This window comes from Triturus cristatus, chromosome 5_2, assembly GCF_964204655.1.
Source record: "Triturus cristatus chromosome 5_2, aTriCri1.1, whole genome shotgun sequence".
In the NCBI taxonomy this organism is placed as follows: Eukaryota; Metazoa; Chordata; class Amphibia; order Caudata; family Salamandridae; genus Triturus; species Triturus cristatus.
In genome coordinates, this window is record NC_140588.1 from 709,194,906 (window position 1) to 709,222,521 (window position 27,616).

The window sequence follows — 27,616 nt, forward strand, 5'->3', positions numbered from 1 at the left end:
TGGCATACAACTCAGCTATTCCTGGGAAGCCTTGTACATCTTCTTTTTTGGTGGGTTGCATGAGTTTATTTTAATGGAATCAACCAATTCTTCCTTAGGTTTGACCCCTTCCTCTGTGTTCACATCCCCGATAAATGTTATTTTTGGACAGCAGAATTTACACTTCTAACTTTTAATAGTGATATACTTAGAGCAAAAAATATTCAAAACCTCTCTGACCTTGTCCATATGGTCCTTGAGAGATTCTCTGAAAAACAGAAGCCACAAAGCACAGGACAAATGGCATCCTATTAAACCTAAAAACTCCAAAAGAGGTTATAATTGCAGTAAGACCCTTGGATTCATCACACAGTTTAACTTGGTGGTAAGCAGAACTTAGGTCTAGAGTGGCAAAATATTTTGGATTGCTCAGCAAACATATAATCTCCATAATGTTGGGTAAAGGGAAATTATCTTCTATAACCTCTTTATTAAGATGTCTAAGATCTACACAAGGCCTAATATCTCCTGAGCTCTTTGTGGCAACCAGAACTGATGTAACCCATTGGGAAGCCTCTACTGGTTCAAAGAAACCTCTGTCTGGAGTCTACTTAATGCTGTCACCACAGCCCCCTATAAACTGAATGGTATGCTCCTGACCTTACATGCAACAGGTTTTGCCCTCACTTTTAAGCAGATGCGGTGTTTGTACCCTTTGACGCACCCAATCTTTGCAAAAAACATCAGGAAATTCATTCCAAACAATTTCATTTATAGTATCCATCTTCCTGATCTGAACTTGGGGATATATAATGGGAGTGAGAAACATTTCCAAACGTTATTGAATGGGCCAACTTAACACATATCTCCCTTCACCGAAACATACATTTTGGCAAACGCTTAATTTCCTCAAAATTGTATATTTGCCTCAAAATTCAACCTACTAATTCAATGGGTTTGCCCCAGTAACAATAAGGGGTGACATCACGATCACATAACTTGACCTTTCCATCAAAATATTTAGAATAATGAGCATCTGAAACTAAGGATAGTCTAGCCCCTGAGTCCATCATCATACACACACTGATACCATTAAGTTCAACAGTATCGGACGGGTGTTCCAAATGAACACTTGTAATACAATTCACTTCACTCTGTTTTCATCTCCGGTGCCTGCCTCTGATGTGGGTGTCCCTCAGGGCTCCATTCTCAGCCCTACCCTCTTTAATATCTATCCATCCCCCCTTGCATCCATGGTACAGGAAGAGGGTGCCAAGATTGTCTCCTCTGCTGATGACACACAGCTGATTTTCACCTGTGATAGAGGCTTAGACTTTGATGGGGCAAGAATCAAGGACTGTCTCACAAAGGTGTTCAACTGGCTGAAGATTAATCAGTTTAAGTGTAATCCAGACAAAACGTAAGTGGTCTTCTTTGGAAACCCAGAAGTTTCAGAATGGCGCTCCTGGAGACCCGAATATCTTCCACCTCCACCCGTAGAAAAGTAGAAAGCTAAAGATTTAGGGATTGTGATTTATAAATCACTCTCCATGCATTCTCAGATTCATAATCTCACTGGCCCTTGTTTTGGCATACTCCGTATGCTATAAAGATTCCTGCCGCTACTTTCACTGGAGAGCAGAAAGATAGTGATGCAGGTGATGGTAACCTCAAAGCTTGATTATGTCAACTGCCTGTACCTTGGCCTTCCTAAATCTCTGATCCAGCATTTACAAGTGGTTCAGAACGCGGCAGCCAGAGCCATCATTAAACCCAAACCTAGATCTAATATGACTCCGATTCTTGCATCCTTACACTGGCTCCGCATAAAAGAACGGATAGATTTTAAAGCCCTGACCATCTTTTTCAAAGCGTTTCACAAAGTAGGAGCCGGCTACCTAATTAAACAGGTTAGTCACTACACTACCTCTAGACCTCTGCGCTCTTCCAATGCTAACCTGGCCTGCATCCCGAGGATACGTCTGGCACTCATGGGAGGCAGACGTTTGGCTGTGGCTTCCTGGGTGAGAAAATGTGGAACAGCCGCCCGGAAGCCTTGAGGTTAAACACAAACCTTCTGTCCTTCAGGAAGAACCTAAAAACTTGGCTTTTTAATCACTAACTGGGTCTTTCTCACTCTTTATCCCACTGCTGTCAAGGCACCAGGACACTCTGGCTTGAGTGGTTGTGTGCTCAAATAAATACCATATTTCATTTCATTTCATTTCATTAATTGTTTGGAGAATGACATCCTATTCATTGCTTATTCACACTCCACTAACTTTCTCTACAGATTTGCAGCATTAGGCATAATGTCCTTTCCTCCCACACAAGCTACAAACACTGCATAACGCCAGACATTCTTTAGAATTAGCCAAATGTTTAGGTGAAGCATACCTAAAACATAACAGCTCACCTTTACCATTACTTAAAGATTTGTTTTTTAGTTTTACAGCAATAGAATGTCTGGAAGACATTGTTTCTTTGGAGTTTTGCAACTAACAAATGCAAGACATGGAGTGTTTCACCAGTTTAGCATAATTAGTACCTCAGTGAACTTAGGATCATTTTTAGATCATAGTTGTTCCCTAATTTTGTCACAATTGTACACTAGCATTAACTGGTCCTCGATACTTTCTACAATAATATCTCAAAAATTGCAGGTGGAGGCAAGTTTACGGAGTGCACTAACAAAATCCTCAACTGACTCATTGTCTCCTTGTTTACATTTAGTAAAGTAATCCCTGTGTAAAATATTCTAAACCTTAGGTGAGAAATGCTTTTCTAATTTCTTAATTGTGGACTCAAACTCATTAAGGGAAGCATTCACTTCACCATCAGTATCTACATCAGGCAGTTTTTCAAGAATTACTTGTCCCTCCGTGCCTCAATAGTGCAATAATAATGTGTTTTTCCAGGAGACACATTTGCACCACAAACACGTAAGTAGTTTATAAAAACCTTTTTCCATTTTGCCCGTAGACGAAGAGGGTCACTAGGAGTCGTTATTAAAAATGGTGAATGAGCGATGTTTTGCATGGTTATACATCTATACAGAAAAAATAGGAGAGAAGAGAAAAGCAGAACACAGAAAACACAGAAAATGAATTAACTTGAATTAAAGATAAAGACAATTTACCAGTACTTGAAGAAGTACCTGAAATCCACCTAGAGGGATAAAATAATTTGAGAGATATCATTGGTTATAGGTGAAGCAATAATGCAGTAGATTCATCATAGTTTACTAATCAAATTTTATAACAGGAAACTCTGACCAGGATTTAAAAAGTCCGTTGCATGTGATCCATTTAAAAAATAACACAGAGGACTACTTGCAGAAACCTTCAAAAAGCACGCAACTGTCTGGGGAAGTGTCAGAACGTATATAAAAATGCTTGGCATTTACTTTCCACAGGACTACAAATTGGAACCAATGTTCCAGTAATTTGGTGCTGTGCAACCGACTGGGGAGCAGATTTATGGGCTCCAGGAGAAAAGACACCTCCTGTGTCAAATGCAGGCCATAAATGCCTCCTCTTTGTGCCATGGCCTGGAATTTCATGCAACATATGTAAGGCAGGAGATAAAGGAAAACCAGCCTGATAAGTCTGTTCTTTAATTTAGCCTGGCAAACAGAGATGTGAGGGGTGAAGCACCACATGGGCGGAGCGCAAGAAAACACACACTCTGGGGCATATTTACTAAGAAGTACCGGAGTGCGGAATTAGCTTTCCTGGCTTAATACTGCACTCCGCCACTTCTGAAACGCAGGGCTGCACCATATACCCAACAATATGGTGCAGCCCTGCATTTTCCCCATAGCTATCTCTAAATGTAGCTGCCTAGCGCCAAATCTAGCTGCCTAGTGCCAACGCAGACACCCTTGCACATGAGTGCAAGGGTGTCTGCATTGAGGGGAAGATTACTTATGTGCAGGAAGGTCTCCCTTCCTGCACATAAACAATCAATGGCGTTTTGCTGTTTCTATGTGTGCTTCACAACGCAGCACACATGGAAACAGCAAAAACGGGGAGAAAATATTTCTCTTTGCTTCAGGTTTCCCTGGTCTTAATTTTGGCACTGCCTTCTATTTACGCCACACACTCATACACCCACTCAGAAATTAACTGACAGACAAATACACACACTCACACAACCAGTTACTCACCTATACATTCACTGAGACACCTAATCACTCACTTATACAGTCAGTCACGCACCAACTCAGTCATCCATACAGTCATTTATAAACCCACTGATTCACCAATATACCTAGGTATATAGATTTAACACTCATAAACTTTTTGAAAACCTATGGGTTTTTCAGTGAATATATATATATCACTTACCTTATTTATACTTACCTTCCTGGTAAAAAATGCATGGTAAAGGCATGCGTGGTAAACGCCTGCGTTGCAACGTCGTACAACCTATCTTGGGTATGAATGGTTCCTCCAGAATATATTAGTGAATCACAAAATGTTTTGTTTGTGAGTAGAAATCTCTTAGTCTTGGAAACTCATGATTTTGTCTCTTCTAAGCCTGGAGTTAGACAACTCAATTTGAATCAGACCTGCATATTAGGTAGGGGTGGGCCGAATTTGCGAAATTCACTTTTGCAAATTATCGTGAAAATGTTAAAAATCTCCGCAAACACGCGGAAATATCGCGAAGATGCGGAGGTTTTTTCCCGCCCGTTCGCGGTATTTTCTGCGTGGTCGCGGCTCGCCAACTTACCCATGCGGTTGCTCGCGGGCGCGGCCATCTTGTTTTCACTTGTCTCGCGGTGCATGATCGCGAGAAGAAAGACGTGATCGCTCGACGAATGACGTTACTGCGGGCGCGAACTGTCGCGAGACAGCGCAAATGGCTACCAACAATCCAACATCTCGTGGAGAACGCGACCGGATCGGGAAAACTTGCCGGCGAACGCGGGGATTCAGGTAAGGCGATCGCACGCACGCGAGAATGTATTATTTTACAGCTCGAGCAAGCAAAAAATTTCCGGTAAAATGTGGATTGCGGAAATTTTGACATTTTCGCGCTCTCAAGTGGGACGCGAAAATGTCAAATTATCGCAATTTCCGCGAGCGGAACGGAATTTTAGCCCAGGCCTAATATTTGGGTGAAATTCATATGCTATGCAGACGAATGATACAACTGCACATAGAAACAGTTTTGTTACCTGAACCCTATACTTTGGCCACTTCACATCCATTCATGAGGCACCCCTTGGGTTTTGAATAAGTATCAAACTGATACAAAGCAGAATAAAGTATACAAGGTGTAGAGCGCTTTATTATATTGCGGACTGTGGTTTATCCATTTGTTGTGTTGGTTCTGAATGGAATAAGCAAGGAAGGCTTTCAATTTACCCTGAGAAGATACTTAAGGACGTCTAGTAGAGCGCCAAAGCAAAGATACTGTGATCATGTTTATTAAGGGTTCCTAGAAACACATTGGCATCAGGAGCCAACATCAGTGTCATGGTCTAAATTTAATATGATGAATCCAGATCCGCGCAGCTCACTCCCAGTGATAAATGACGTTCACAGTCAGAGGTAAAATGTGACAGAATGCGGTAAATGAGGTCATGGTGTTGGGTGCGCACTTTCACGCTCACTTTTGAAACCACATACTGTCCTTACATAACAGGGCCTCCGCCTACATGTATTAATCAGAGAGCACGTGCATTTCTGAAAACAGGAAAGCACAAGTGGGGCACTGATGCGAAGACGATGGGTCTCTACATGTGAGAGTTTTGAGTTTGCACAGATCGGAGATTTTCAAAACCCTCCACTGCTTACATAAACAACAAAAATAAATGTGCTATGTCACTGAGTCTTTTTATTTCATTTTAAGAGCAGGTCACATTTATGAGAGCCAGAAATAACATCTGGCCATTCTTGAAACAAAGACACGAAATTCAGAATCCTTGGTAATTAAATAAAAAGATGCACTCTCCCTCTACTCGATCAAAATACAATCATCGATATTCACTGTACAAAAAGACTGTCAATGTATCATAGCGACAATGGTATTGAAGGAAAAGAGAGGGATATCAAAACTATAAATATTTATTCATAAAATAAAGTCACAGCATTTCATTTCACGTTCAGCTGCCGTATTGTTCTTGAATGGTATAACCACCGACACCCTGATTGCATGCAAGCAATGTCTGTGCCCTGCTGTTTCTCTGCCGCCATATTGTTAACGGCTGTTGCATAGCAACACTGGCACACGGGGATCAACAGTATTGAATGCATCGGATAACATTCCTTTTCGCTAATCCTATTCAGAGGTGTGACGTATCTTGGCAAAAACGACTCCGATATGCCCGATAAGCTACACAATTGGTAATGTTCATGCTTGGTTACAGTTCAAATTTCCCGAAGGTGGCAAACATTTACAGTTCTTGCCCCCAATCTCGCTTCTTATCCCGGACTTGGCCAAGTTTTCCCATTGCAATTTTTGTTCAAACAAGTATAAAACACATCAGTGAATAAAAAAAAAAAATGCATCATCCCAAATGCAAAAATCGCAATTTAAGTAATCTCTAAATTGCGATTACTTAAATTGCGATTGCATTTAAGGAATCTCAAATTGAGATTCCTTAAATGCAATGCATTAAAGTACAAATATTAGCGATTTCGCTAATAGGGGGAGCAAATTACCATGAAGTTGAACTTCATGGTAATTTGCAATAACGTTCAAAAATGCACTAAAGTGCACTTTTCAAAGTTCCATTTTACACACACACATGCCCTTGGGGCATGTGTGTGTGCAAGATGTACTCATATGCAGATTTCAGGGGTGCAACAGGGTGTCCTTTTGACACCCTGGCACCCTTGAAATTGCATGAGCAATTTGCGATTCTCTAATTGAGAATCGCAAATTGAGAAAGTCTTCCCATTCATTCCTATCGGCCTCTAGGCCCATAGGAATAAATGGGGAGGTATTCCTTAATTGCGACTCGCAATTTGCGAGTCGCAATTAAGGAATGTTTAGAAATCGCTTATTTGTAAGCGATTTCTACATGCATAGCCTTTTGCTATTCCTTATTAGCGAATCCTTATTTTTTCGCTAATAAGGAATCGCAAATGGCATTGTTGATGCATGTGCCAGCTTCTTCTTTATTTGCGAATTTTATAAAGTGCTGTGTCTTTCTTTTTGATCACTTCAGAGCACTAAAATGCTTGGAGCTAAAGGTGAAGAGAAGATAAGACACCGGTACGTTCAAGACTGCTTTATTCAGTCCCCGTCCGGCAGTAACTGTCGATCCCCGAACCCCCGCTACCTCCCCGTTCTATCCTGAGTTCCACGCAGGGAACTCACCCAACATTCTACCTCAACACCCCCCCCCCCCTTCCGATCGTACAAAATGATAAAATGATAAAATATTTATAAATGAATGAATGAGACAGTGGAAAACAAAACACATGACATATTCATGAAGAACAATAGCAAGGAAATTAACTAAAAGGGTATAATAGGAAAACAGATTAACACATTTCATAATCGCTAAACTTCGTGGGGCATACCTTTGCCCTGACAGATGCTCTCAAGGGAAGTACCCCTCCCCCCCTTGTCATACGCTCTCAAGACAGCATTACTCCTGGTCAGGATAGGTCTTGAAGGATGTGCCATAAGTCTGCCAGATGCTCTCCCCGCAGCAGAGCCATTGGACTGGGTACAGTCACCCTTGACAAGAGAGGAACCAACATGCACCCCATCTTCCTCCCTACATACTCAGCTTTTGATCTGGGTACAACAGAAATAAAACACTTGTTCCATGTCTTTCCATTTTCTAATACCATAACATGTTCCTTCACCTCCATCACCCGAACAGGTGCAGAAAAACGTGACCAACCCTTGTGGACAAAACCCGGTCTCTTAATTCTAACCCAGTCACCCACCTGGACAGTTAGAACATGATGATGTTCATTCGTGGAACCATACTTCTCCTGCACGGAAGTCCTCACATCTGCTACCTTAGCCATTTTCGATGCATCAACGGTTTTCCTTTCAAACCACTCTTTATTGAGCTTTGTCCCCGCAACTCTCCCCCTCATCAAAGTAAAAAGAAACATCCCTGTGCCTATATGAGGAGTAGTTCTCATGGCCCACAACATATCATTCACTGCTTCATTCCAATGTAACCCATTGATGAGTGCAAGCTGCAATTGAACTTTGATGCAACAATTAACCCTCTCCACGAGATCATTGCTGCGGGAATGATAGAGAGAAGTTAAAATGTGCTTTATACCAGAATCAACAATAAAAAATTTCCTAAATGTTAACTGGGTTGTGTTGTCAGTTGTTGTTAACAGAGTGTGTGTTAGAGTCACTCAGGTCCCAGGGTGATGGTGTGAAAACAATCAGGTTGATCGGAGTAGAAGGTACTCCTTCTGGAAAAGAAGACCCTCACACACCCAACAAGCGGGTGTCTTGCTTCATCACCGGGTCTTTGCTCCTTATCGGGCCGGCAGTGCAATGCCCGATCAGGCACCCCGAGGGGGCCTTCCTGTCGGAGATCTTTATTTCCAAACGCCGGTGAGTGAGGTGTGTGGGGAGAACAGTTAATTATGATAAATGGTGTAGGTGCAAGTGAAGTGAAAGATAAGTGTACTAAAACAGGGGAAGGTGATCCACTTCAAACAATTTTAATAAAGTATGGTCACCACCCTGATTAAAAACAATCCGCACATCTCTCACCATTAGGTATGTGAGTAATATGTGCTAAAGGGATAAAAAAGGTCGACATGTTTCTTGCCTAGGATTATATTGGTGGTGGCCACAACCTCTAAGAGGTGTCAATGGTGGCCACACGTACAGCACCCTAAAAACGTGTGGTACCGTGAATACCAAGAACACACAACCTGTGAAAAAAACACAAAGTTAAAATCATTGTCATATTAAACGATTCGAGGCATCAGGTTTACTTGAGACAACAAGTGATGTCAGACATAAAACCGTGGCATGCGTCGATTGTGAGCAGATATTAATACCAACTCTTCTGGAAACCCTTCCCTAGAAAAAACGTCTTTGAAGAACTTAATGATGGTATCCAAATTCATACTGTCCACAAATTTCACCTCGGGCCACTTAGACATATAGTTTATCATGGCCAATGCATACTTGGGTGTACTGCTCCCAACACCAAAAGGATCAGCCACATAAAACGTCAATTTACTCCATGGGGATTTCTTAACCACAATAGGATTGAAAGGTGACGGGCAAGTCACTTGCAACTTGTCACTGAGGACATACGTACAACAATTCCTAACATAGTGTTTAATAGCCCTGTCAACACCAGGCCACCAGAAATCCTCCCTTATCCTCGAATTCATGGCCTAGATCCCAATATGACCTTCATGGGCCAGAACCAGCACTGTCTCCCGAAGGCACTCTGGGACAACCAACTGCCCACCCCTATTCAGAATGCTCCAGACAATGGATAACTCTTCCCCTACTCTCCTGAAAGGGACCAATGCTTCAAGGGTATTCCCAGGAGTAGGCCAACCATCTACCACACACTTCATCAACTCTTGAAGGGTTCAATCATTCGATGCCGCATCTAACCATTAATGTTCAGACAATGCTCCTTTCGTAGTATCACCAATCGAACTCACCACACACAAAATTTCTAAATCATCAATATCCTCCTGAACTTCATCATTGTTCTTCCATCCAGGAAGGCCAGGGTAGGGATCCCTCTTCTAGGAAAACAAAGGTAATTAGAGCCTGGAATAAGGTAGGAGAGAAAGAACTTACTGAGCTGCTACTTTCAACCCAGGTTTCTCTGCCCTTGGAGGTGGAGGAAGCTTCCGTTGTGTACACTGCTTGGATAGAGGATGCCTGTCACATCTTAGCTCCTAAGAAAGTAATTACTCCCAAAAGGACACAGCCCATGGCTCCTTGGTACTCTCAGGAACTTAGGACCCAAAAATTGAAATGTAAACAACTGGAACGGTCCTGGAGGAAGGACTATCATCCAACGGATAGAGCTTTATATAAACAAGGCTTCCTATATTATAAACAGATGCTTTTTGAAACTAAACGCAAGTTTTTTGCCGGACAGATTAAATTAGCTAGCAACTCTTCTAAGGAGCTATATAAATTTGTTACCAGGCTTGCACATCCACCGCCTGCAATTATTTCAACCAGCCAGGCACTCTGTGAAGAAATGGCTACGTTTTTTCAATCTAAAGTAGAAGCTATTTATAGCACTTTTAAGGACCCTGTCAGCAGTATATCAGCGGATTCGTCCCATGACGTTGAGGCAGGGCCTGGACGAAAATTTAGCATGGATAGTTTTCCTCCAATATCCTACCTAGACACACTTAAGCTTCTCGTGTCTGCCAGATCAGGCTCACCCCACGATCCGTGTCCAGTAGCAATTGCAAAATTGGCCTCTGAACCTTTAGCCGGGACTCTTACACCCCTTTTAAATGCTATGTTCTCCGAAGGGCTTTTCCCTACACTGTGGAAAACTGCTTCTGTCATGCCGCTTTTAAAAAAAACCTAGCCTAGATAGTAAAGACCCAAGCAGCTTCCGCCCCATTTCACGCCTCCCTCTGCCCTCCAAATTGGTGGAGAAATACATGAACATTAAATTGAGCTCTTACTTATGTGAAGCTAAGGTTTTGGATCCCAGCCAATTTGGGTTTAGAGAAGGACACAGTACTGAAACTGCCCTTCTTAAATCCACGGAAGAGATTAGGAGAGGGCTGGACCAGGGAGGAATGGCGGTGTTGATCTTGCTTGATCTCTCCGCTGCCTTCGATACGGTCCATCATGGTGTATTGATGGATCGTTTAGGGGATTGCGGAGTGAGAGATAAAGCCTGGTCTCTCCTTAAATCCTTCCTCTCAGACAGATGCCAGACTGTCTCATTGGGTGAGTTTGTTTCCAAACCTTTTTCCCTTCCCTGTGGGGTTCCTCAGGGGTCTTCCCTGAGCCCTACGCTCTTTAATGTTTGTGTTTCCTCTTTGGCCCCTCTGATTGAATCCTTCGGCTGTTGCTTAACATCTTATGCCGATGATACCCAATTTTGATCTCCTTGCAACCAGGTCAGGAGAGGGCAACGGGTGAGAGGCTTCATGACTGTATGGGGGCAGTGGGAGGCTGGATGTTGCAAAACTGCTTAAAGTTGAATGCTGGGAAAACAGAGGTGATTCGGTTTGGGAACAACGTTAATCTCTGGACTCCTAGTTGGTGGCCAGAGGCCATGGGGACTCTTCCAGTACCCTCCAGAAAAGTTAAGAACCTGGGGGTTGTGCTGGATGAACATCTTGACATGCGTGATCAAGTAAATGCCGTGGTCTCTGCTACCTCTTACACCCTCAGGACCATGAGGAAAATGTTGCGCCTTCTGCCGGTTGACTGCAAGTGTACAGTGGTTACGGCCTTGATTATGTAAAGACTTGACTATTGTAACAGTCTTTACTTAAGTATCCATGAGCGCAGTTTACAAAAACTTCAGATGCTCCAGAATTCAGCTGCCAGGCTTCTCACGGGAACTCCGAAATTTGCTTCCATCTCGAGCTCAATAAAAAAACTTCACTGGCTGCCTGTAAAAAAGCGAATACTTTTTAAATCCCTTTGTTTGGTTTTTCGAGCACTTCAGGATACAGGCCCATTTTATCTGAAGCAACAACTCCAGTGGTATGTGCCCGGAAGATCGTTACGTTCATTAGGAGCAAAACTCACTGTAGTACCCACCACTAAGAGAGCTAGATGGGGAGGCAGAAGTTTTTCCGTTGGGGCAGCCAAGGCCTGGAATGAACTTCCTTTTAGCTTAAGAAATTGCAATGACCTATTTGCTTTTAGGAAAGTGCTCAAAACATGGCTGTTTTAATTCCATTGGTCGGAACCTCAGTTAGGAGGACTGTAGCAAGCGCCGGGACACCTTTGGGTAGTTGTGCGCTATATACGTTTTACTAACATAACATAACATAACAAGGGCAACCTTGAAAGGCAATCGGCAACATAATTTTTGACATCAGGCACATACTCCAACCTATACTGATTAGTGTCATCCCGCTTCCCTTGATGATGTCAAGAACAGTCCTCAGTCTGCTGTCATGTTCTGCCAAGGATTCCCCAAAAACTATGATGTCATCTTGGGAGAACGTGACCCTTTTGATGTCACTGCACAGATTATTCATCAACCGCTGGAATACAGCAAATGCTGAAGCTAATCCGAATGGCATTCGGATATATCAAAATGCTCCTTCAGGCGTAACAAATGACGATAGATGCCTAGAGTCCCTACTTGACTCAATCTGATTATACGCCGAAGATACATCAAGGGAGGTCAAATATTTGCCATTGCCCAAGGTTGATAACATTTCATTTATGTTGGGTAACGGTTGCCGATCCACCCAGATGTTAGAATTGAGATCTCTAAGATCCACACAAAGTCTCATAGACTTGTCAGCCATATGCGCATGAACGATGGGTGCCAACCATTCAGAACCTTCGATGGGTTTTATTATTCCGGTAGTACACAACTTATCCAGTTCCATTTTTAATTCTCCACGTAAGCTTAGAGGTACTTTGCGCACTTTGTGAGCTACAGCCTTTGGGTTGTGTCTGAAAACTATGCAGTACTGAAAACCCTTAAGCTTTCATAGCCGTTCACAAAAGACATTGGGGTAACATCTGGCCCATTTCTCAACTCCAATCTGGATGACTAAATTGGAGTTAGAAGCACTTGTTAAAGGACATGTGCTAGATATGTTGTCAACATTTTGTTCAGACAGTACCATGTGGGGATGATTGGGGTCTAAAATAATCCCAAGTTCACCTTGTTCATGCCAACCTAACAAATTACTACCCTCCTTGATGATGTACACAGATCCTATAGCATGTTTACTATCAAATCGCAAATCTGCATCAAATTTTCCCACAACTTCCACTCTTTTGCACCCATAAGCAAATATTTTGGTACAAGATTCATGCACAACAGTGGTCTCGATCTCACCAAAATCTTTTACGCTTAGCAAAGTAAACGGAGAACCCGAATCTGCCAAGAGTTCTATGTCATTCCTGTTCACAGAAATAGGACAAGACGGGAGCTTCCTTTTCCGTAAGACTGTGATGGGCGATATCTCTAACACAGTGCTCTCCCTTTGATCCGTTGAGGACAGCATCAAAAGAGTGTTGTTCTCGTCATCTGAGTCACCAAAATCTTCCCCAATGTTGAGTAATGTTTGCTTTGCACACTTGTGCAAAATGGCCTCTCATTCCACACTTGAAACACACTTGATTCAATGCTGAGCAATATCTGGCATTGCCCAGATGGGATCTGCTTCCACAGCGGAAACATGTGTTTTTGTTCTTTTCATTTTTGTCAGTCCTGGGTTTGGGAGAATGACCTTCAACATTTCGGAAAAGACTTGAATTGGTTCCTTTACTGGATTGCTCAGCGCTGGACTTGGTGTTAAGGTGTTTCACCTCCCCAGGTTTGGTACCTTCGTTCATTTCCTTCATGCATACTTGTGAATATTCAATACTTCTCTCTATCTTTAATGCATACTCTAGATCAGGATCTTCAGTTGATAAAAGTTTCTCTTGGATGTTTTCTATTGTTGGTCCTTTCTATCAATTGGTGCCTGATAATTTCATCCTTGAACTCTTTATAGTTGTATGTTGCAACCAGTGTTCTGAGACTTGCAATAAAGTAGTCATTAGACTCTCCTGGAAGTGGAGAACGTTGAAGAAACTTGTGGGTTCAAGCACAAAGTTTTTCTTTGGATTGAAGCGCTTGTCTAGGGTACTAATAATGGAGGCATACTCATCAATAGTTGTTGAAGAATCGCCATCCTCTCCACCCAATGTGAAAACGCTTACAATCTCCAATGGTAATATTTTCAAAATATTCTCACCCTCAGTACCCAGATTGTAAACTAAGAGTGCTTTTTTTCCCTTGGAAGTGAAAGTGTCACAATCAATTGCTTCTAAGTAGGCTTCAAAAGTTTCTTTCCATTGTTGTCAATATAACGGGGGAGTGCCTGGTGTTTGTAGAAAAGCTGCTGGTGCCACAATTCTCTCCATGGGGTAAATGCTATGGTAAGATTGTGAGAATTGTAGTAGATGCTGTTGTAAGAGTAATCATACAGGTAAATGGACTGTTTGCTCAGTTTTATTTGTTTAAAAAAAAAATATATATATATAATTATTATTATTAAAATAATAATATTGGAAATGCTTTTACAAAATAATAATATTTTTGTTGAGTTGCTCTTGAGATTGTATTCAAAACATGCACCAAAGCAGGCGAAGTTCAAATTAATTCTTTCTGGTGTGCTTGTCACCCATGACAGAACAGCTAAAAGAAGAATTCAGGCTAAACAGGTGATTTATCCAAACCCAAGATGGCTGTCACATTGAACACATGTGCGTGTGTTTCTAGAGGAATTTGTGCTTGTTTCCTTTCAACTTGCCCCAAACAGAGAAGATGGCCGCTGGACATGCAGAATGCAGCTCCCGCGACATGTGCGATGTCCAGATGCGACCTTACATTCACCAAATGCCAGTTGCCGGTAATCAGTGCAATGCACCGACAGTTTGCAAGGACAGCCTCACCGCTGCAGTCCAGCACTAGGCAGTGCAGCGCAAGACCGCATGTGCCTCTCCAGGGACACTGCGAGAGACCCACCTGGAGTGTGGTGAACAAGGCAATAGAACACCAGCAAACAGCGGGACGGGGTAAAGATGCCGGGAGGCCATCGCGCAGGACCGGAACTCCAGTCGTCGGCACTGAAGAGAAGCCAAGACACCGGCCAAGACACCGTTACGTTCGAGGCTGCTTTATTTTATTCCCCGTCTGGCAGTAACTGCCGTTCCCCGCACCCCTGCTACCTACCCGTTCTTTCCCAAGTTCCGCGCAGGGAACTCACCCAACATTGTACCCAAACAAAAGGTCATCTGAAGTGACTTAACAGGGTTGATAGAGAGGAATTGGTAATGTAGTGCTTAATTTGAGCCTTTGGCTGCCGGTGGGGGCCACCAGCACTTATTTTCTCAGACCGGCACTTTTTTTCGCACATCAGGCAGAAGGAAAAACACACATATGGGAAAGAAGGATGGAGATAAGGACGGCAAAGCAGTCACCAAAGGAGAAAGCAGGAACCTGCAATAGTGAGATAAGGGGGCAGGGATTCAAGAGGTCTGAGGTGGATTCAGGACTAGACAACCTTGGTATTCTGCCCATTTATATTTAATAACGCCAGCCGCGGGATTCTGAGCAGCGCTTTGGGCACTTACACTCATTATTTTATAAATTAAGCACTGGAAATGTGAACATTGTCTGATGCGTGACACCAGGAAGCGTACAATTCAGCTTTAGGCAACTTTGAATTGCTCCTTTTTTAGCATTTTTTGGTACTGCATGTAGTTTGATGTGACTTTGAAATTTATGTGTATAGTATTATAAGATTTAAGGCCCTGGGCACCCTGGAACCAGCCTCTATTTGAAGCCATTTGAAGGGTCATTGGATGAAGAGGTGAGCCATTGCTGAGCGGCGATTCTTGGTTGGTAAATAAATGAGGTAATACAAGTTTTTGGGCCACCTAAGTTAAAAATGTAGGACCTGATGAGAGTAAGTATGACCATCTCACTGAGGGGACAGTGCTAAATCTAGATCTGATGCAACACCTTCACTGTGCAATTAACATTAAGAATGGTTTTCCCTGATTAGATAGAATGTGGATTCACGTTCAACTGGGGTCACCTGTGGGACTCCTGGATGAAAATGCACGTGTTGCTTCAAAAAAAGAGTGACATTGATTTTGCTTTAGGTAATAATATTTCATACGCTCCTAGTCCCTAATAATGAGGTAAGCAGAGCATAATTACCGTCCGGATATCCACTCCACCTTATTCAGTGTGGGTCAATGTTCCTACACCTGACTTTCTCAGGTGTTGGAACACCAGACCTACTTTTATTAGGAGGCAATCACACCTGGTAAAATCTCATGAGACTTTGGCTGCAACAGCAGCATTGCCTCGTCTCCTGATTGTTCTTCCTGGCAGGATGAAGCATTCAGTGCTCCTACTGCCAGACTTTATCTGCCCTTTCCCAGTCCTGCTCCTCTCACCTCACACCCCCACTCCACCCTGTTCAGACACATATATTTACCCCCTTCTCAGAACTGGTGCTAAATGTATGTATTAAACCGCAAGGAACTGGAAATTCCATGTGGATTTATGACTGGTAAATCTGTCCCCAAACTAGTGGCGTAACGAAACTTGAGGGAGCCCCCCTGCAAAGTATATGGAGGGCCCCCTTCCGGACTCACTCAAGAGCTCTTAGCCCAGGGTACTGTGCTGAGGACACCCCGCACTGCAGGGGCGTTTGGTACACCACAGCCCCAAACAGTAATAATTTTCTCTTCAATGGGGCTCAACTTATAGTTGCATGGTACTTGTGCAGATTTAGTGCAGGAAGAATGGTAAATTAGCACTTTAATTTACCACTCCACCAGTATGTGCAACTCAGAATCAGGGCCCTGGAGGTTATCTGAGTTCTCATTTGTGTTGTCACTGTAATTAAGTGCATTGAAAGACTCAACCAGAAACTGTGGTAACATACGTGGATTGAGCACATGCTCTCCTGCACCCCATTTATTATCTCCTGAGACCACACCTGGCCTCAGGATGCGCGCATGCATCTGTGTGTGACACTTTTGCCAGGTGGCATACTATATTCACTTCAAATTAACAATTTTTTTAACTGAACCTAAGCAAGTAAAAGTCAATAGTCTCATAGGCCAGCCGACAGGGCTCCCAGATAAAGTCTCCTATCTGTCAAAAGAACAGTTGCAGGTTTGACCTGAACTAGTGCTACATCCTACCATCCAGCTTATTTAACTTTCATTGGCTTGAAAACTGGTGGGTTATCCATTAAGCCCAGGTTCCTCTGTGGTGGGGACGGGTTAGGTGCTTCAAGGCATCTCTCAGGCTTATCATTCAAAACACAACCTTCCCGTGATTCTATTTCAAATTCAAGTATTTGGTACATTTTAATTGTGGTGATATGGGTGTTATTTATTAAAGAATGAGAGGCTCCAGGTGATTATTCATATATTCGTCATCATTGTCACTGTTTATAGACAGAATGTTGAGAATTCAGGATGTAACAGAATCCTGAAATTTGCTCCCCTTGGCAGTTTTTCAGCAGGACCGTGTGCCCAACTTAGGACACGATTCTGATGTGGTTTGGAAAGCTTCCCACCGAATGGGTTTGGGAATGGTTTCCAACCAAATCGGATTCGGAGAGTCCAACCAACCAATACGATGCATCTGGATGCTTTCAGATACGATTTGGTTGGACTCCCATTGACAAAAGGAGTGGCTGGGGAAAATCGGGCCTGCCACTGTGTGCATGGCTGGTAAAGGAAGACCCGTGGGTACCCCCACGGGCCCGATTGGGAAGGTTCCAGGTGCAGGGGGCCCGCAACAGAACCCCAAAGTCTGATTTCGACTGCTGATTCGAGTTGCACAGCACGATTCGGAAAAGCTGTCCAAATCCAGCATTGTACTCGGTCATTTGTAAACGTGGCCCGTAGAAACATACAATTCTGCTCTGTACAGCTCGGTCATCCCAAATGCCTTGGGTTTGGATTGGGATATTCCTAACGCCTAACTCGCATCATACTTGGTCGGTTGGAAACCTTTCCAAGTTGGTTGGAAAGACACATTCCCAATCCGATTTGGACAGAGCAAATGCTGTTAGGAGGCCTTCCTAACCGCATCAGAATCAGGCCCAAAGATGGAGCTTCCTTTGGCTCACGGGGCTCGGCTAGCAGCTTTGTTGTTTGACTCTCACCTTCTTTGACTCTGCTCCGGGTCTGGGAGTAGTGGAGCCCACGGTGGTGTGTTAAAAGTGGCATTCTTTACCAGCCGCTGGACACATGAGCTCTGCTGGAGAGTGCAGGATAGGGCAGAGAGGTGTGGTTTGATATGGTCAGAGGAATTGGTGGATCACACTATTTCTTTTCCTGTCTTCTACGCAGATGTAGATTATCTTGTTTAACACCCTCATCATATGCTATGCTTTGCTATAGGGCATGGGAGCAACTGAGAGTTATTTTCCAGAGGTGAATTCCTAATGATTGCATTTATGGCTGAATCTCAGGTCCTACATATTGAAGTGGGTGATCTGGGGTGGCTGCTCCTTGGAACCACCAACATTTTCTTAGCACCTGATCTACCATGGTGTTTATCCTTGGAGAACACACTTGTCACACAGTCTTGCTTTGGTCCTCACTGTAACCGGATGTCCTTGATCTGCAAGTTGTGTTACATGAAGACAGAGCGCTCGTGGGATCACTAATTTGTTGGTTCTCTGTTTTGAGGCATGGGGAGGCACAATAAATAGTCAACTGGGTCGTTGCACCCTAGACAGTATATCATATCAATGAGAATTGATATCTTTCTAATAAGAGTAACAATGTCTCTATTTAAGTTGGTGGGTGTGGAGCTGTCCCATTAAATACTGGCAGAAGAGACTTGTGGTTAGTGACAACTTTAAAGACTCTGCACTAAAGGAGAAAGTGCGTGCACCCCCACCAAATGGCCAAAGCTACCTTTTCGATCTGAGAATAGCATTGCTCAACGCTCAAAGGGGGTCTGTTCACAAATGTGATCAGCTTCCAAGTGTCCATTCCCCGGAATGCATCAGGATGGCTCCCAGGACTGTGAGGTTCATGTCCACCACTAGCTCTGAATCTCTTGATAATTTAAAGTAACTCTTGGGGTGTCATGCAGGATGGACTCTTTGATGTCGTTAGAGGTGTGTTCTTACTCACTTTCACACTTCCATGATGATAACATTTTTGTGAGTCCTCTTAGTGGTTCTGGCACTGATCAGGTCATCTACGGTTGAAGTGGTGTATCTCTCGCTTAATATTGCTTTGATTCAAAGCCTCATATGAATATAAAGGCAAATAGAGCCTGGCTGCTTTAGCTTGTTGGCAATGACCACCACGGGGACCCATGAGGTGGGTCCAGATACTATCGCAATTACACCCAGTGCTTCCAATTTTCATAGTATCTACAGCTGCTGGCCAGAGACAGTGGTGCTGGAACAATTTTCAGAGTCGGGGTGTTGCCATCAGTGTTCAATCACTGAAGTCACTGCGATTGGGAAAAATCCAAGCATCGAACAACGAACAAGTTATGGAAAAGAGCCATGCCCATTCAGCAGGATAGTGATAAGGGTGTGGAATGTAGCCCATGTACATTTTGGAGCACGCTACTGCATATATATTCCTAAAGTTTAGTATGGTAGAGCACTGTCATTTACAGACAGAACATTTTCCATTGAAATGGCCACTTTATTTCCACAGATGTAGTTTTATTTATAACACTGTAGAGCGCTCAAATTGTGTGACAATCGTGTTTCAGTGAATTTTTATAATTTGCGACTCAACAAGTAAAATGTCTTGATTTGCTTTGATCCTATTAAAATATTCGTTTTCATCACACTTCAGAAGTACAAAAGAAAGTGCTTAATTTGTGCTTTCCTAACTGCTTCCGTCTTTCTTTTTTTCGAAGATTGTTATTTTATTCATTTGACCCTTTCTTCTTTCTCCTTAGTACCTGTGTCCTAGAGTTATTTACCTGGACTTCTTATTGTACAGTTATTCATCAGGCCTCCTATATTTAATTGACCTTAGGATAGTGTGTATCTTAACATTAGTTGAACAATATAGCTCTTCTCACTCCATATCGGTGAATTATGGTTAAGTTAAATAGTATGCCAACCGATTTAGGATGGAGACTAGATACGCTAACCTGACGACGTGACATGCTGCTTTGCACGGTGAGTAAACGGGTGGGAGCAATATAATATGTGTGAAATAATGCTTAGTACCACCTTAACAAAACACCCAAGGAAGGTATATGACATATGGTAAATGCTTTAAGAAGAAATTAAGGGAAATTTTTGTGGCAACAGAAAACAAACCTCAAAAACAGACAGAATATAGGGGCCGATTAAAATGGCGGACGGACTGGAGTCCGTCCACCATTGTGGTGGTGACCAGGACCGTCCGCAATACATGCGGCAGTTCTGCACACCAAATTAGGATGCGCCCGCCACCATGGCAGTCACATCTTGCATTTTGACATTGCGACGGGTGCTGCAGTCAGCAGCACCCGCCGCGATATTAAAAGTGCATGTTGCGCATTTCACTGTACTACGTGGCAGGCACCATACGGTGCCTGCCACTTGGTGTACTGAAATGTAGGGGGATACCATGGGTACCCCCCCGGTGCACCCACATCTCCCCCCAACACAAGGGGGGCCCGCAATGGGCCCCCAAAACAAATCTCCGCCAGCCTTTCAATGGCGGTTTACCCGCCACAGAAAGGCTGGCTGAAGCCCGCATTCTTATTTGGCGGACGATGCCTGTTAAACTGTTGGAATCCAACATTGGAATCCCTCAGGTGGAAACAGCCACCATTGGGATTACAGGAGGCTTTCCGAATGGCAGATGGGCTCCTAGCCCGTCAGAAACCATTCGGAAATCCAGTTTGGATTCATCCCCGACCAACTCTATCCAAATTGGTCAGTTTGAAATGAATCCAAACTGCTGATTACAATGCCATAGGAATGGCTCCGACCGAGGGTCGGAGACATTTCCTACGGCATCGTAATCGGCCCCATAGGATGATATGCACTGCAAAAGAATGAAAATAAAAGGCCAGCATTACTGAATAGGAACTCTGTAGGGCAACTGGGAACCATTAAATCTGATATGAGAAAAGACCGTGGGAGAATATGAAAACAATCCCAATAATTGAAGGTATTTGACTGGTGGGGAGACCATATAAAGTTATGAGAGATAACTGTGGAGTACTATATGATTTTATTTATGTTTTAAAAGAATGTATTTTAAACATAGACTTTTATTTATTTTCCAGTCTACATTGGATCAGAATTGACCAGTGATAATAGGATTAAAAGAACTATAATTAATATGACTCTTTACTTGGAACCTTTCTGAAAACAATCTCCTTTGGCCGGGCTTTGCTCCGCTACCCCCCTGTGTGTTTTCTTTGTGGCTGGGCTACGCTTCGCTGTCCCTCCCTGCCAGTTCCTCCTTGTGGCCGGGCTTTGCTCCGCTGCTTGCTGAGACCAGGACTTCATCCCCCAGCAGCCCCGCTATCACCGAGGACGCCGACAACGCTGTTAACGAGCGCCAGGAAGCGCATAAAGACCTGGGCGGGGCCGAGGCCCTTGTGGAACCTTTCTGAAAACAATCTCCTTTGGCCGGGCTTTGCTCCGCTACCGCCCCTGTGTGTTTTCTTTGTGGCTGGGCTACGCTTCGTTGTCCCTCCCTGCGCGTTCCTCCTTGTGGCCGGGCTTTGCTCCGCTGCTTGCTGAGACCAGGACTTCATCCCCCAGCAGCCCCGCTATCACCGAGGATGCCGACAACGCTGTTAACGAGCGCCAGGAGGCGCATAAAGACCTGGGCGGGGCTGAGGCCCTTGTCGAACCTTTCTGAAAACAATCTCCTTTGGCCGGGCTTTGCTCCGCTACCCCCCTGTGTGTTTTCTTTGTGGCTGGGCTACGCTTCGCTGTCCCTCCCTGCGAGTTCCTCCTTGTGGCCGGGCTTTGCTCCGCTGCTTGCTGAGACCAGGCCTTCATCCCCCAGCAGCCCCGCTATCACCGAGGGCGCCGACGACGCTGTTAACGAGCGCCAGGAGGTGCATAAAGACCTGGGCGGAACCTCCTCCCGCGGGACGTGCGCGGGGTGCGCCGGGAGAAGCCCGGGACAAGGGCGGGACCGTCTGTGGCCATCAGGGGCCGAAGGAGGCCGGGCAGGGCCACGTCCCTTGAATTTGTGTTCAGGTCCCAGGGCCTAGTGGTGATTCCAGGTTATATTGGCTAGTTATTGGGGAACTGATAGTCTGTGCTGTGGCCCCTGTAAAAGTTAAGTTGACCTAATAGGGAAGATTAATACTTAAAGTATATTGTTTTGTTGTTGATTTAATTGTGAGTGTTCCTCGCCATTTAGTTCCCGCTGCTAGGTATTATAACCTCTAAGCTCTAAGCCACTATAGCTGGTCGGGCCCTTGGCAGAGGTAGCTAGTACTGTGTAGCTCGCTGTATTGTGATTTGACTATGGTTAAACCTAAGAATTCCCAGTCCAGGGTGGGGGGAGGGGTAAAGGGCACCCTAGACGCTTTTATCACAAGAGCAGAGTCTCTGCTCACGCATGAGATACAGCTGACTGAAGAGAGATTGTCACTAGATTCCCTCATAGCAAGAAAACGGTCTTCCTTGGGTAAAATAGCGTTATGTCCCACGCCTCGAGGAGCAGCTCAACCAGCCCAAGTCAATCTAGTATACATTATTCAGCCTGGCCCCATTGACATATTAGCACTGGTTAACACAATCCCTCAGGGGGACCTTGAGACAGCTAACACAAGTGGGCTGGGTCACACCAGTCTGAATGTAGATGAGCCAGTTTCCAGCAATGAAGACGGTCCAGAGGTTAATGTGTACGGAACAGTGCAACGGGACGGCTTGGGTGTGGGGTCTAGTGTTCAATTAACTGAGCCCGAATTAGACCCCCTACGGAGCACAGTTAGGGAAGTAGTTACACGCTCTAAAAGGTCTTTATTGGTGTCGGCCACTCCCCCCTTAGCCATCCTGCCTGAAATAATTTGTGCTAGGGATAGGGGGCTTCCAGATACTAGCGGGTCGCATATAATAAACCCTGCTACTAAGTCTAGCCGTAGAGGGCTTGTTAAACCTAATAAAGGAGCAAGAAAGAAAGCCGAGAGTATAGTGTGTCAAAACTGCCAAAAAGGGAGTGGGGAGGAAGGGCCCCAGGGAATTATTAAGGCATTAGAGACAAAAATAGAACAGCTCCTACTCCTATATCTGGGGCCGGTAATGGCAGAAATTACTAGATTGGAAGGGAGAATAAGTAGGCTGCTAGATCAAGACAGGGGACAGTTACCTGGGAATACTCAACAAGGGAGGGAGGAGGGGACAGTAGGTGCTAATAGTGGGTTAGAGGCTGAAACTACTAAAGACCCTAGGCCTATGGATCGGAGAGAAATAGCCTTGGAGGCATCAAGGAGTAGTAATAGGAGTTTGTGCTGTAAGGGCCCGGGTATAATGCTGGCCCCTCCTAATCCTACGGACCATTGTGTAGGAAATAAGGAGTCTGAGAAGGCCTTTAATAGTAACAGCATTGATTGTGTTCAGAGCACATCGGGGCTCCAGACACTGGATTTACCGCCTGCATCTTGCCCGTATACGGTAGTGCTAGTAGGTGTTCCTGGACTTAGTCATGACAGGAAAGAATCAACTAGAACCCTGATAAATAAGGCCTCTCATTGGATACACAACAACACGAAAGTAAGGAGTTTTCAGCATAGGCATATCCTCATGGCCAGGAGGGTGGCTTGGATTGGTGATAGTAAGAGAAAGTTTGCAGGTGATTGTGTTATTGTAAATTTTAGGCATCCTGAGCTGGTAAGAGACTTGCTTGACACCCGTTATGGGGATAGGGCAAGCGGGTCTTGCATAAGAATGCTGCCCCTGTACTTCTTTTATAGGGACAAAGTTAATGAGTCAGGTCAGGTTACTCAGCGGTACCGGGTTAATGAGAAAGGCGGGGAGGACAGGCCTGGCCTTGTAACAAATAGATTTGCCCCACTCTCCAGCACATCCGCTCTGGACGAATTGGACTGACTGGATAGGGCAGGGAGTGGGGAGATCGAGAGAGAACAGGAGAGTCAACCTAAATCTGATGACATAAGTCCGCCAGGGGAATGCGATCTTGGAATTGCATCCCGTACTTTAGAGCGATATGAGAGGGCTGGGGAAGGTACGATTATAGAAGCAAGTAGACCAGAAATGTGTTCCCCCCCAGAGAAGATGAGTGGAGGAAAAAGTGGGTCTGAATTAACTTCCAAGGAGATTAGGGTGGTCTCCTGGAACATTGCAGGAATTGCAGCCAAAATTTAAAACAAGGAATGGTTAGACGACATTAGACAATAACACATCATTTGTCTCCAGGAAACCTGGGAAATTAACAGTAGTGCCCCACTCTTGGAGGGCTATAAAGTGTTTTTTGTCCCGGCCTGTAAAACAAATATGGGCCGTGCCAAGGGAGGTCTAATAATCTACGTGGCCCTGACGATTCAAGGGACTTGGCAGGATCTGGGGTGGGGCTCGGATTCTCTCCAGGGTATTAGATACCGCAAGAAGGGTTCAAAACTCATTTTTATAAATTTCTATAATGCGGGACAATCTATGTTGAGACTGGCCAAGCTTGAGGAGAGACTGGCTCGATTACAAGATATAGGGGATACAAGTACCCAGTTGGTTTTAATTGGGGATTTCAATTGTCATCAGTGCCCTTATTTGAAATGGGGAAGAGAAAATTGGGATTCATGCCCTTCTACCAAGGATTGGCATCTAGAGCACTCCAGAGAGGGCATGGAATTACGTAAGATCCTGGGTACGCATGACTTAACCCATACGATGGATCTGATTGATAGTGGGTCGTCTAATATAATAAACCCCTCCTTTAAGGGTAGGGGAAGAGACTCGATTATCGATTATATCTTCGTAACAAACTCGCTAAAATGTAGGGTTAGAAATTTTAATATAATGGTTAGTGCCTTCAGTGATCACAACCCCTTGGTATTGTCTCTGAGGGATGACAGCTTAACTGCTAAGTTGGACAAAAGGACCACCGTGGGCCTTTTTAAAGCAACAGATCAGGGCAGGAGAATCAGATGGAGCAACATTGATGGGGAAGCATTCCATAGAGCGCTTCTCGTCAATACTGATAGCCAGACATGGAGGTGCCTAGATCCAACTGTGGAGGGGAGAGATTTGATTAGAGCTTTTGAGGGCACTGCCCAGCACATTGACAGTCTCTTGAGGGGTAAAATGAAGACGCAGGCTGACAATCACCCCAGATGGTTTGATCGTGATTGCTCAAGGGTTCATAGGGACCTGAAGTTGGCACTTAAATCAGTCCCAAAGGATAGGGGCACGGTCATTGCCTGTAGGATTCGTCATAAAAGGGCCATTAAACAGCGAAATATTTCCCTACAAATTCAGGCATGGGAGTCACTGAGAGAGGCTGCCGAGCGCAGGGACATGAACAGCTTTTGGAGGGTAATTAATGATCCTTGCTTTCAGACATCAAACAAACCGAAAGTGGCGTGTCATATCTTGACAGAAGCTTGGGTGTCCCACTTTACCAGCTTAGATAATCATGGTGGCTCAGAGGATCAATTAACTCCAGTTACAGGATTCCCAGTGTGCTCATGGATGTGTTTTACGGTAGCCGAGATCAAATTAGGAATAGATGGCCTGGCAGTAAGAAAGGCTCCAGGACCGGACGGGATTCTACCAGACCTATTCAAAAATCAGGTAGACCTCTGGGCTCCCCTACTTACTAGGGTATTCAATACAGTTACAGAAGTAGGTATGCCCAGTTCATGGTCCACGGCTGCTATTGTACCCGTGTTTAAAAAGGGAAATAGGAATGACCCGCAATGTTATCGTCCGATATCCCTTATTGATGTCACGACGAAAGTTTTTGGTAGGGTCATCCTAAATCGTTTAATGGTCTGGGCAGACGAAAATAACATTATTACAGACATTCAGTATGGGTTTCGCAATGGTCGCTCAACGACAGATCAGTGCCTTAATCTTTATCATCTGCTGGCTAAGTATACCCAGGCTAGGGAGAGCACAGTGTACCTGGCTTTTATGGACCTCTCAGCAGCATTTGACTGTGTAAATAGAAGTAAGTTGTGGGAAATTTTAGGGGTTATAGGCGTGGACCCAGGGCTGATATATGTTTTACGAATGCTTCACCAGAACACAACGGCACAGGTCAGGTTTAGCGACGAGGGGGACCTATCGGAAGACTTCCCATGCGTGGGGGGGTGAGGCAAGGTTGTATCCTGGCGCCTTTTCTATTCATGCTTTATATAAGCGGTTTAGATAAGGCTCTCGGAGCCTTGGGGGCAGACTGCCCTTGCATTGGGAGGAGAAGTATACCTGTCCTCCTATATGCTGACGACGCGGTCCTCCTGGCACGTACGGGAAGGGGTCTACAGGCTCTTATTAACGGATTTGTCAGCTTTATGGCGGACCTAGACTTAGTTCCTAACCTCTCCAAATCATATGTCATGGAAGCAGGTTAAACCCCTTCTAAGAAATTTATTTTTACAATTGGGGCACATAAATTAGAAAAAGTAAAAGTTTTAACTACCTGGGGATTTTATTTGATAAGGATCTTAACTTTAAACCACTGGTCACGGACAAATGTAGTCAACAAACCAGTTCGGTGGGCTCACTTATGAACTATGCTACTAGACTTGGTCGTTGGTCACCTAATGAAATAGTGCAATTATATAGCGCGGTATGCTGTGCCAAGACCTTGTATGGGAGCGAGGTATGTGGTTTTACATATATATCAAAAATTCAAACAGAGGAAAACAAGTTTCTAAGAAGGCTTTTGCAAGTGCCCCAAAGTACGCCTTCCTTTATAGCTCATGAGGAGCTTGGTATTACTTACTCTAGTGAGAGGGCAAGTCTTAAACCCATCATTTGCTGGATAAAAATTTGGACGAACCCAGAGGCAAGTCTAAGTAGACATATTCTCGAGGACTGCATTGTGGGGGACAAAGGTCACCGGATACCCTGGCTTAAATATGTAAGGGACACCTTGAGCCGGTTGGGTTATGCTCATTTTTTCGACGAACCACTCACATTATCCCCCAGAGATAAGGGTGAAATAAAGGCAGAATTCTCGCGGAGCATAGCCAGGGAAAGAGAGGACAGAGAAGGGCGGAAGGTTACAGTAAGAGCCTACCTGTTAACAAAATCACGACCGGGTATGGAATTTTCTCTCTCTAATATATATAATAGACAGGATAGATTTTTAATGACTAGATTCAGGTTAAATCTTCTGCACCACATTTTATCGGTTCCGGCTGGGTTTGTAACAGACTTAAACATAAAAGGGCGTTGCGGCTGCGATCTCCGCAAGATACTCTTCATTTTGTTCTAATTTGTCCTTTTTATGCACGTCCCAGGTCTTTGTTTTTAAAAACCATTTTAAGATGCTCCAAAATTAGACAGGCTAATGTGGCTCTCCTATTTTTAAAACTCTCCTCCGACACTTTTACTTTGTTTAGTACTGTACATTTTTTAAGACTGGCGGTAAAAATAAGGAATACCAGAGGAGAGGACTAGCTCCTTGGGTCTATCGAGCCTATATAGGACACTATATAGGCTAGACCCTCGGTTTCTCTCTTGAGTTACGCGTATGATGAATGGCTTTGTCCTCTTATTTTAATGGTGAAACTTTATGCTGCTGGATTAGCTTGGGTTAGCACATAGTGTCTCGTTCTTAAATTGTTAATACTTTGTATTTTTTATTATTTTGTGTAGTAACCGGGTATATTTTAACGTTTGTATCTATGTGTATATCAGTTTAACTTATTATGGAATTCTGATTGTTTATGTCATGCTCTTTTATGGATATTTTTATACCCGAATAAAGATCATTGATTGATTGATTGATTGACTCTTTACTCATTGAAAGGTCCAGGCATGAACGTATACATAGC